Source organism: Pseudorca crassidens, chromosome 6 (assembly GCF_039906515.1).
Source record: "Pseudorca crassidens isolate mPseCra1 chromosome 6, mPseCra1.hap1, whole genome shotgun sequence".
Lineage (NCBI taxonomy): Eukaryota > Metazoa > Chordata > Mammalia > Artiodactyla > Delphinidae > Pseudorca > Pseudorca crassidens.
In genome coordinates, this window is record NC_090301.1 from 29,257,547 (window position 1) to 29,269,080 (window position 11,534).

General features: G+C 40.0%; 1 non-coding gene across 1 annotated transcript; it reads right to left on the reverse strand.

Moving 5' to 3' along the window:
• Nucleotides 1–6,681: 6,681 nt before the first annotated feature.
• On the reverse strand, nucleotides 6,682–6,788 carry LOC137226887 (U6 spliceosomal RNA). The gene has a single exon (XR_010944581.1). It is a non-coding gene; the product is annotated as a U6 spliceosomal RNA (small nuclear RNA).
• Nucleotides 6,789–11,534: the final 4,746 nt, after the last annotated feature.

Sequence of the window (11,534 nt, forward strand, 5' to 3'; positions counted from 1 at the left end):
TTGGGGTGAGCCTAGAAGCAGGGAGTTATGAGCTGAGGTCATGGCCCAGGTGCAGCATAAGCTGATAACGCCGACCCAGATCTTGGCAGTAAAGGTGGGAGAACAAAGGGTAAACATGAGACATTAAGGAGAAACTGTTTTTCAAATGGCAGGAAGGAGAGCTTTTCTCTTTTGTAGCTATGTTTGCTCCACGAAAACCACTTACTTTCTTAATGAGGGTTAGGGTTTTTTTTTTCTTTCTCTTCAAAAAGCTATAGTTCTATCTAAGTTTTGGCCATAAGGCTGTATTCTCTCCAGTTATAAAATAGAATATCAGCAGGTGGTCTCAGAAAAGAATTTTCCTAACATGCTGTACACTTTGTCAGGAAAATTTTTTCATACTGCTAGACATTTTCTTTCTTAAATCATGATTTCATTTCCAGATATTTAAACCTTTATTTCCATTTAGTTTGCTTTGAAAAGCAGCAGATTAGCTGGAGCCCAAGATTGTCTATGATCAGCTGAACGGCAGAGAACACGGCCACAGTGAGAGAGCAGGGAACGAGAATCATTTGTCTTTTCAGCAAGCACACACAAATGATCCTTTCCCTGCCATATGTTCCAGAGAATTCTTTTATTTCCCTTCAGGTATTTGACCCCCTATTGAATAGAAGCATTGATCAAAGTTGAAGCTGCAGAGTGACTGATAGAATAGCTTCAGTTTTCAGTAAATCAAATGTTAAAAAAGAATCAAAAGCAGAATTCTTGATGTTTAATTCTTATTCCTGAGTCCCTGGCTTATGTGAACATGAGGATATTGCTTAATAATCTTGTGTTTCTGTTTCCTTCCCTTTCTTTCTCTTTTTCTTTTTTTTCCTTTTTAAAAAATATACACAGCCAAGAAATTCTACAATGAGAAATTGTTTTGACGTCCACTGACCTTGGAGATGGGACTCCTTAAGTAAAAATGGTGATTTGAAATAAAACTCCTTGTGTCTATTTCTAAAGAATTATGATTTGGAAGGTTCATGTGAGGTGAAGGAGAACGAAAAGAAATAGACATCAAGTTGAGACGCTGTGCCAAACATCTGGAGGAGAGAATGAGAGCATTATGGGAAAACAGATGGAGGGAAGCTTGGCCAGATAAAATTAAAGGCAACACCACCCAGCATCCGATTAGCTAAGAGAACTCTCTTTAAAAGGAAAATATCTATAAAACCTGTACTTTGAATAGTCTCTTGACACGAAAATGCTTTAAAAAAAATTAGAGTTCTTATCAGGCCTTGAGGTTTACTTTGAAGGTTTTCATGTATTAATTACTGTGTGCATTGTTTTGTTTTATTTTTTAATTAGAAACAAGACCCTAATTGATAACCAAAAGGCTTATAGATAAAGACCTACACTAAAAATTATTTCTATGCTGTTTTAATTAACCTACTGAAATCCAATTTGGAAAATCAGGGTCTAAGTCGTTTGTGCGTGTGAGTTAAATATCTGTGTTTGTCAGGGGAAGCTGATAATGTTTCTTTGGGAATTGGCTTTACATCTTCAAGAAAGAGCTTACTTTCATGTATGAACATTTTATCTATTAGCTATATTAAGCACAGGGCTAAAGGCTTACAAGCCTTGCAGAGGTACAGGAAAATGTTTAAAATCTGCTCTTAAAAAATGTGTTGGGTCCAAAATAAAACACTCTAAAATGGAAATTAATAATTATATCAAGAATATATAATAATATCAAAAGCAAGTTTACAAAGATGATTTCACATTTATACAACAAAATACTGTGTTGTATTTAATGTGACAAATGTGACAGGAGCCCTCTAAAATCAAGATGCCTGGGTCTTAGAGGGGTCCTAAAATAGCCCTACTAGTGGGGAGAAGCATCTCCTGCTAGTAAGAAATCACCCACACTCTTCTGCTATACATTCCTTTTGTAGCGCAAAAGGAAAGAGGAGCCCTTTCCTTTAATAACCAAATTAAAAGGTTGGAGTCTCCAATCCATGAACTGGGAGATGTACAGCACACTCCTCAAGATTCCATGTTATCCCCCAGAGGTCTGTTGACATCCTAGTTACCTCTTGCCCAGACTTCCTGCTTCTTCTGAATTCTTTTTTTTTTTTTAATTTATTTTATTTATATATTTTTGGCTGAGTTGTGTCTTCGTTGCTGCGTGTGGGCTTTCTCTGATTGCAATGAGCGGGGACTACTCTTCGTTGTCGTGTGCAGGCTTCTCATTGCGGTGGCTTCTCCTGTTGTAGAGCACGGGCTCTAGGTGCGCAGGCTTCAGTAGCTGCAGCACACGGCCTTCAGTAGTTGTGGCTCGCGGGCTCTAGAGCACAGGCTCAATAGTTGTGGCACACGCCTTCAGTAGTTGTGGTGCACGGGCTTAGTTGCTCCGCGGCATGTGGGATCTTCCCGGCCCAGGGATCGGACCCATGTCCCCTGATAGGGCAGGCAGATTCTTAACCACTGCACCACCAGGGAAGCTCCGTCTGAATTCTTGATCCCTGCTCACTTGTCCTTCTCCTGTGACTACTCTCCTCTTCCCATGCTATGTGCAACCACTTTTGTCTTCATTTCTTCCAAAATACACCACCAACATAAAAGCCATTGCGCTCAACAGACTTATCTGATTGTTTGGCAAGAATGAAGAGGGACTAGCATCTCGTGGGAATAAACAACTGAATATTGAATGCAAGAGGATAGTGTACTTGCAGTGCCTCAGCCATCCCCCCAGGGGAAACTTTTTACCAGCACTTTCTTGTCTTGGGGCTCGGCCTGCCCCCAAATCGCTGGGGCACACCATCCCTATCAAGATTCCCATTATCCAACTCTCCTTCTCTTCCAGCTCCCAGTACTCTGCAGAGAAAACTGAGCATTCTTGTTAACAGACCACCTGGCTCATCTCACCTGGTGCTTTCTTTTGCACACCTAATGATGTCCATTATTGGACTCTCCCAACAAAGACATCTTTTGCCCTTCATTAAATTCTGCTACATCCTTGAAATGTGGGAAATGCTAAGTAATCTTCCTTTTTTTGGATAGTAATCTTTACCTTCCTATAAGACTTCTAAGGAAGACCCACGTGCTCAAATTAACAAATGGCACATGTTCCAGCAAGCCTTCTTCCTCTGAATTTTTTTTTTTTTTTTTTGGCTGAGGCTGAAAAAAAAGTCCTTGGAGATTCAAGTCCTTTGTTGCTTAACAGAGAAGACAGAGTGAAAAAAAACACAAGACCCAGCTTTTGCTACCCTGGATCAACATATTTCAACTCAAAATACTGATTGAGTCCAGGGTAAGGAATTAAAGAATGGATTCTACAGTAGAGCCAATCGTCATTAGAAGAGTTAAATAAAAGAGACAAACATGGGAATGAGAAGCCAACAAAAGCCCCAGGGAGAAGATAATGTATGAGTTGAACCTTGAAGGAGAAGTAGGATCATTTCCCAGAAAGGCTAGGGAACCATTTTCTTCCGTTTCATTTGACTCAGGACATCTTGACTGAAAGTATACCCTAAAAAAGTCCATTTTGTCTCAATGTAGTTTAAAGGACAAAACCACAATGTTAGTTTACTCCACAAAGAATGAAGAAAACGTTCACTGATTTTCACCACATTTGCTAAACTATCAGTGACTCAAGATACTCTTTGATTCTGACTTGGGCTCAGTGCACTAATTTTTCCCAGTTAATCAATGATGATCATTTACAACCTGCCAAGGACAAGCACTGGCCTAGGAGACAGGAACAGACATGAGGGAACATACACTATAAGACACGGCCTTTCCGATAGCTGAGTGAGGGATGATACAGATGCAAATTAAAAATTGTAAGGACTTCCCTGGTGGCGCAGTGGTTAAGGATCCGCCTGCCAGTGCAGGGGACACAGGTTTGATCCCTGGTCGGGAAGATCCCACATGATGCGGAGCAACATGAACCCGAGCACCACAACTACTGAAGCCCACACGCCTAGAGCCTGTGCTCCGCAGCGAGAGAAGCCACCGCAATGAGAAGCCCATGCACCGCAACGAAGAGAGTAGCCCTGCTAGCCGCAACTAGAGAAAGCCCATGCGCAGCAACAAAGACCCAATGCAGCCAAAAAAAAATAAAAATAAAAAACTTTGTAAAACAATGTAGCAAATGGTAAATTAGAGATGGGCAGGGAGAGCCGCGGGCACAGAGGGTGACCAACTCTCCCCAGGGATGTTGCGGATGGTTCTAAGAGGAGGTGACATCTGTGCTCCTTCTCAAAGCATCAGAGGAGATCATTGGATAGAGAAGAGGAGGAGAGCATTCCAGACAGAAGAGGCAGCCTGTGCAAAGGTGGAGAGCACGGTAAGTACTCTGGAGTTGAAGCTACCCAGAAGGAGAACTCAGGAGGAAGCTGGAGAAGCTGGGCCGTATGCTTTAGGATGCTTGTGCTCCGAATGTGTTCTAAAGGATCCTGTGGATGCCACTGAGAGGACCGGGACTGGTCAAGGTTAAGGGGGCAAAAGACGTGATGAGACAGGCTGAGCGTGCAAGGACTCTGCCTGCACCCAATCCCACTTCCACAGGGCAGGTCTGCTTCAATGTTTTATGTAACATTCCATATTACATTTCATTGGGGGGAAAAAAGAAGTCAAAGTATACCCAAAAAAGCCGGTGACAATGATGATTGTAGATGTGTGATTGAGAAAGACAATTCTAGCATCAGTTACAAAGTAGAGGGGAAGACATAAAGATTAATAAGGTATTTATTGCAGTGGTGCAGGTGAGAGATGATGAAACCTTGAACAAAGGCGTAACAGAGATCAGAAATAAAATGTAATCACTACAAGATTGTCAAATGTACTTCAGGGCCATTTTGCAAGGTAGGAAAATGTTCTAGAGGTCTAAGATTGTGCTGGTGAGGAGGGAGAAATACATAGTGCACATATCACTTAGACCTGCGCCCCTTGCCATAGCAGGAGGGGCCACATGGCCTTATGGTCAATGGGTTAGAGGGGTCCATTTAGGTTGGTCTTGATGACCCAGGCTTCATTATTGGTGGAATCCAGCTGACGGCTGGTAATTGGAGAGGGAACAACAAAAAAGTATCCAACACAGACTGGGAATCCCAAACAGGTTTAGTCGCTTCTCTGTCTCAGATGCAAATAACATTCTCCATGCAGAACCAGGGAATAACGTGCTTTGGGGAGTGGCTTCCCAAGTCTATTTAGGCGCCCCTGAGCTCACAGGAGTGGCTGTCATCTGCCCTGCTCCAGGTGCACCAAGTGCCTACCCATAGCCTGCCCCATGCCTGCACTCTCTCTCCCATGGTTCCTTGACCTTGCTCATGCCTGCTTCCCTCGCTTCCCCTTCACCATGTCCCTAGTCCTCTATGTATTACCAGTCATCCTCTCCCACACAGTCTGTTAAAGACTCCAGAACTTGAGGATAGAGAAGGAAAAGGAGAGGGAGCCCATCATTGTAGGTGAGCCTAAGATTAGAAATGTGAACTATAATTAGACACTCGGTGAACTACAAAGATTAAACTCCTGCTAACTAGTCTCCTGTAACTCATGATGCTAAAGAGTGCTTCCCAAACTACCATAATATTTCAATATACATATAGATTCAGATATATAGATATAGAAATTGATACACATAGACATGTACATACAGTCACTCTATTCCCTTAACTTTGAAAGGATCCCAGTTATCCCAAGAAGAATAGAGGTAGTACACCCTTCCTTCCACATTGATAAATACTGTTCTAACTTAAATAAAATATTTGCATAATTAAGTGCTAGCATGTCAATTTTCTTTCTTAAAGTCACATGCACATTAACAAGTAAAATCTAAAATAGAGCAAAAGAAATCTGAAAAAAAATCGCTATGATATACACCTGAAACTAACACAATATTGTAAATCAATTATACTTCAATGAATATATATGCATATAATCGGAAAAAATTTTTTTAAGTAAAATAGAGTCAAAGAAACCAAGACCCAGGGTACTATAGAGATTCATGGAGGGGCAGGGAACGTTTTTGACCTTCAGAGCATCTTTAGTGGTGGGTATTTCAGCTGCTATGTCTTCTTCAGTGGAAGGAGGGTGAGTCTGGCTAGCAAGAAAGAAAACCCAGAGGTGGGATTTGGTGAAGAGGGACATTTTGTTAACTTAAGAGATCTTCCTCCATCAAAGCCAAGAGTCTCTATTTGTTTTACAATAATTTCTTCTCCATCCTTCAGATGCTCTCACATTCTCTGTAAATCTTCCCCCTTTTCACACCAATCCATAATGATTTACTGCTCTCTGAACTACCATTATGCTGGAGTGGTTAAGATCTGCGGGTCTTGGGATCAGTCAGGTTTGAGTTTGAATTCTCATCCTGATATAAATTTATTGAGTGAATGCTGGCAAGTTATTTAACCTCTCAGAACTTCAGGGTCATAAAACCTAATATTCATAGGCCATTGACTCCACATCAGGCACTGTTTCAAGCACGATACTTACATTTTCTCATTTAATATCAACTCTATAAGGTAAGTTTCTCCATGATGATTCTTTTTTTTTTCTGAATAAAAAAAGAATTTTAATTTAATACTGAATCTTTGAATTTATAGACATATGGGAAAAGGCTAATATACTGGAGTGAAAATAAGCCAGCATCTCAAAGATTACTTGATTTTTTAATTTGTTAAAAATGTAAAAATTCACTGGTACATACAAGGAAAAAACATGGAACACTTCACGAATTTGCGTGTCATCCTTGTGCAGGGGCCATGCTAATCTCCTCCGTATCGTTCCAATTTTAGTATATGTGCTGCTGAAGCAAGCACTCCCTGATGATTCTTATTTCATAGATGAGGAAATGGAAACAAAGAGAGGATCATCAATGCTCAGAAGTCCTGTGGCTAGTAGCAGAGGCTGGACATACCGTCTCCCCACACCTGTGCACTTGTGGGTTGTAGTTAGGATTGATGACATCCTTAGCATGGTGCCTGGCACAGGGGAAACACTTTGTCAATGGAAATTATAACTACTAAGTGTCTATGTAGATTTTATTATCAACCACTTAACACTTAGATGTTCCCTTAGCTCTGTATCTGTCCCATCTTCCTACTGTCTTATAGTGTCCCTGGAGAAGGAGCCAGTCTCTTATCTAATTCCTCACAGCACAATGCTGGGAACCTATGTGCCAGTGTACATGGACTAGTGATAATTCTAGATTGAAGCAGTGGCAATGGCTGTGGATTTTCCCCAGTTTAATCCAAAGGGCTCAGCAGCATGGCGGAGCATGTGCTTATACACATTCTTGTCTTGTCATGTATGTGCTGGCTTGAAAACATGGATGAGTCACTGACCCTGCCATAAACCAGAGAGGGAAAGAAGGAAAAAGAGAAAGACAGAGAACAAGAAAGGAGGCAGGAGTGGAGGAGGGAGGAAGAGAGGGAGGTAAAGACAAAGAAAATCTGTCTCTTTTCGGAGCACCTTTAAACATCCTTAAGAGAAACTGGGATATTCATGTACTTGATGACATTTCCTCTATCTGTGCCAAACCCCACCTTCCAAGGGTGATTGCAGTTTGTATTAAGCACCATGTAGGGAAAACTTTTATCACTTTTAAACATCAGACAGTGGCAAAACAACCAAGACTGTGGCAGTCATGAAACTCCCATTCTACTCTAACAGAGTTGGTATTGCCACCTCAGGAATCGGAGATGGAAGTCCTCTGGGAAGTTGTCAAGGAGGTTCTATTTTTGGCCCCCAGTCTGTTTCCACAGTGATTAGAAAAAGCTGTCCAGAACACAAGAAGTGGTTGAGGGCATCTGAAATACCCATGAAAGGGACACGGAAGGCACTCACATGTGTCAGATGGAGAAGACAATTTGAAACAAAAGGAAAATCTGGAGGCAGATTATTTAACATTCATTTATGCATTCATTCAACAAATATTTGCTGAGTGGCTATTTGGTGCAAAGCCCTTCACGGAGCAATCCTATGGAGGATATAAATATTAAACAGGCTCAACTCCTGCCCTTATCTTGCAGTCAAGTGGGGGAGATAAGACATGCACATATTTATTATTTAGTGGTGTCATGTAAACGTCTGAGGTGGAAATCTGTGGGCTAAAAGGTTATATTAGTCATTCTACAGAGAGTGAAGACACAAATCAACCTGGCCCACAGCACATGGCATCAGCCTTCTAGCCTTTCCATAAACCAGTAGCACACAGGTCCTGTGCTGCAGACCCAGACTCTCAGGAAATGCAGTTACTCAAGTCCTCTCTCCTTCAAAGGGAGCAACGGCTGCATAAATTACACTGAAAAGCCTGCATTCAATGGCAGAGGATTTCAAAACCCTAAAATGGGCAGATTCAGAATTTCAGGGAGGCAGTGTCCCAAGGTGGTTTAGCACAGAGGCTTTGGATGTGCAGTCCTGGATTTGCTTCTCAACCCTGCCTGCTGGCTCCTTGACAATGAACCTCTCTAAACCTCTGTTTCCTCCTCTTTAAAATGTCAGTAGAGGAGATTCTCTCATACAATGTGCTCTGAAATAAAGTACACAGGAAAAGACATTGGTAATCAATAGAGTGCTCAAAAGACAGACGTTAAAGTTGACAAGGTCATTTTGGGTTCACAGCATTCTGTACTACCATACTAGGCTCTAGTCCTGCAGCCCGTCCTCGATTCTTCCTTTTGTGATGTGTGATACTTGGTTAGCCATTTCATTGTTCTTTTCCTCACTTTTTTTGTTGTTGTTGTGGTAAAATACACCTAACATAAAATTTACCATTTTTACTATGTTTAAGTGCATAGTTCAGTGGCATTAAGTACATTCACATTGTTAATGCAACCATCACCACCATCCATCTCCAGAAACTTTTCATCTTCCCAAACTGAAACTCCATACCCATTAAACATCAACTTCCCATTCCCCTCTTCTTCCAACCCTTAGCAACCACTATTCTACTTTCTGTCTCTATGAATGAGACTGTTCTAGGTATCACATATAAATAGAAGTATACCATATTGGTCGTTTTGTGCCCAGCATATTTCACTTAGCATAATGTCTTCAGGGTTTATCAATGTTGTACCATGTATCGTAATTTCTATCCTTTTTAAAGACTGAATAATATTCCATTGAATGTGTATATCACATTTTGTTTATCCATTCAACCATTGATGGATACTTGGGTTATTTCCACCTTTTGGCTACTGTGAATAATGCTGCTGTGAACATCAGTGTATAAATATCTGTTCAACCCTTTTTCATTTTTAAAAACAATGTCTTAAAAATATTATGCTGTATTTTTAAAACATCTTCTTATCCCTCAGACTGACAATATATTGATAGATAAGTTAGTTTCTCTTTAAACTATTCTGTGATCATGGTGGGAATAGCAAGAAAGTTATTTTATTTTGGTCCTATAGAGTGTTCTTCAGTAAATCTTTATCATTGTAAAGCAAACACCCTTATAACCAGCATAAGTTTTGTTAATACAGATTGGCTATATTTTAAAATAAGTTACTAAATATAGAAAAAATGGGCACATATAGTATTGTTGAACTTTAAAAAGTATCACATTTTTCCTATAAGTAAATAAGGCATATAGAAAGAGGAGTTGGCTAACAATGGCCCATGGGCCAAAATTCAACCCATTGTCTAGTTTTTTTAAGACCTGCAAACTAAGAATGGGTTTCATATTTTTTTAATGGTTAAAAAATCATAAGAAGTCTAAAATGTCATGACATATGAAAATTATAGAAAATTCAAATTTCAGTGTTTGTAAATAAAGTTTTATCGGGACACAGGCACACCCACTCCTTTATGTATTGTCTGTGGCTGCTTTTGAGCTACAGTGGCAGAGCTGGACAGTTGTGATAGAGACTGCATAGCCCTCAAGTCCTAAATATTTATGATCTAGCCCTTTAGAGAAAAAATTTGCCAACAGCTGATATAAATCATTGATCTAATTTCACTTCCTTATTTATAGTTGAGAAGACCAAGGCCCAATAAGCATCCTGTCAGACTGGAGATCACAAAGCATAGAGTCACTAAAAGAAATCCAGCTGTCCCAGCAGGCCACCCTGAGTTCCTAAACCATATCCCAGTGGATTCCTGGGTTAAAGCACAGTGGCTTACCTTCCAGCTGTACATCATGAACTAAAACCATCATTGCTTCACATTAATAATGCAAAAAAGTCTGTCTCTGTTCTTAATTTCCTCTGCTGAATGCTAGGGAAAAAAAAGAGATGTATGCTTAGCTGTTAACTTCTTTGTGAGGGTCACATTGGTTCATATCTCTTTTTTTTCCTGCTTTTTTTAAATTTTATTTTATTTTTTTTTATACAGCAGGTTCTTACTAGTTATCCATTTTATACATATTAGTGTATATATGTCAATCCCAGTCTCCCAATTCATCCCACCACCACCACCCCCACCTTCCCCGCTTGGTGTCCTTACGTTTGTTCTCTACATCTGTGTCTCTGTTTCTGCCTTGCAAACCAGTTCATCTGTACCATTTTTCTAGATTCCACATATATGCGTTAATACACAATATTTGTTCTTCTCTTTCCGACTTACTTCACTCTGTATGACAATCTCTAGGTCCATCGACGTCTCTACAAATGACCCAATTTCGTTCCTTTTTATGGCTGAGTGATATATTGTATATACGTACCACATCTTTATCCATTCACCTCTCGATGGGCATTTAGGTTGCTTCTATGCCCTGGCTATTGTAAATAGTGCTGCAATGAACATTGGGGTGCATGTGTCTTTTTGAATTATGGTTTTCTCTAGGTATATGTCCAGTAGTAGGATTGCTGGGTCATATGGTAATTCTATTTTTAGTTTTTTAAGGAACCTCCGTACTGTTCTTCATAGTGGTTGTATCAGTTTACATTCCCACCAACAGTGCAAGAGGGTTCCCTTTTCTCCACACCCTCTCCAGCATTTGTTGTTTGTAGATTTTCTGATGATGCCCATTCTAACTGGTGTGAGGTGATACCTCATTGTAGTTTTGATTTGCATTTCTCTAATAATTAGTCATGATGAGCAGCTTTTCATGTGCCTCTTGGCCATCTGTATGTCTTCTTGGAGAATTGTCTATTTAGGTCTTCTGCCCATTTTTTGATTGGGTTTTTTGTTTTTTTAATATTGAGCTGCATGAGCTGTTTATATATTTTGGAGATTAATCCTTGTCCGCTGATTCATTTACAAATATTTTCTCCCATTCTGAGGGTTGTCTTTTCATCTTGTTTATAGTTTCCTTTGCTGTGTAAAAGCCTTTAAGTTTCATTAGGTCCCATTTGTTTATTTTTATTTTTATTTCCATTACTCTAGGATGTGGGTCAAAAAAGATCTTGCTGTGATTTATGTCAAAGAGTGTTCTTCCTGTGTTTTCCTCTAAGAGTTTTACAGTGTCCAGTCTTACACTTAGGTCTTTAATCCATTTTGAGTTTACGTTTGTGTATGATGTTAGGGAATGTTCTAATTTCATTCTTTTACATGTAGCTGTCCAGTTTTCCCAGCACCACTTATTGAAGAGACTGTCTTTTCTCCATTGTATATCCTTGCCT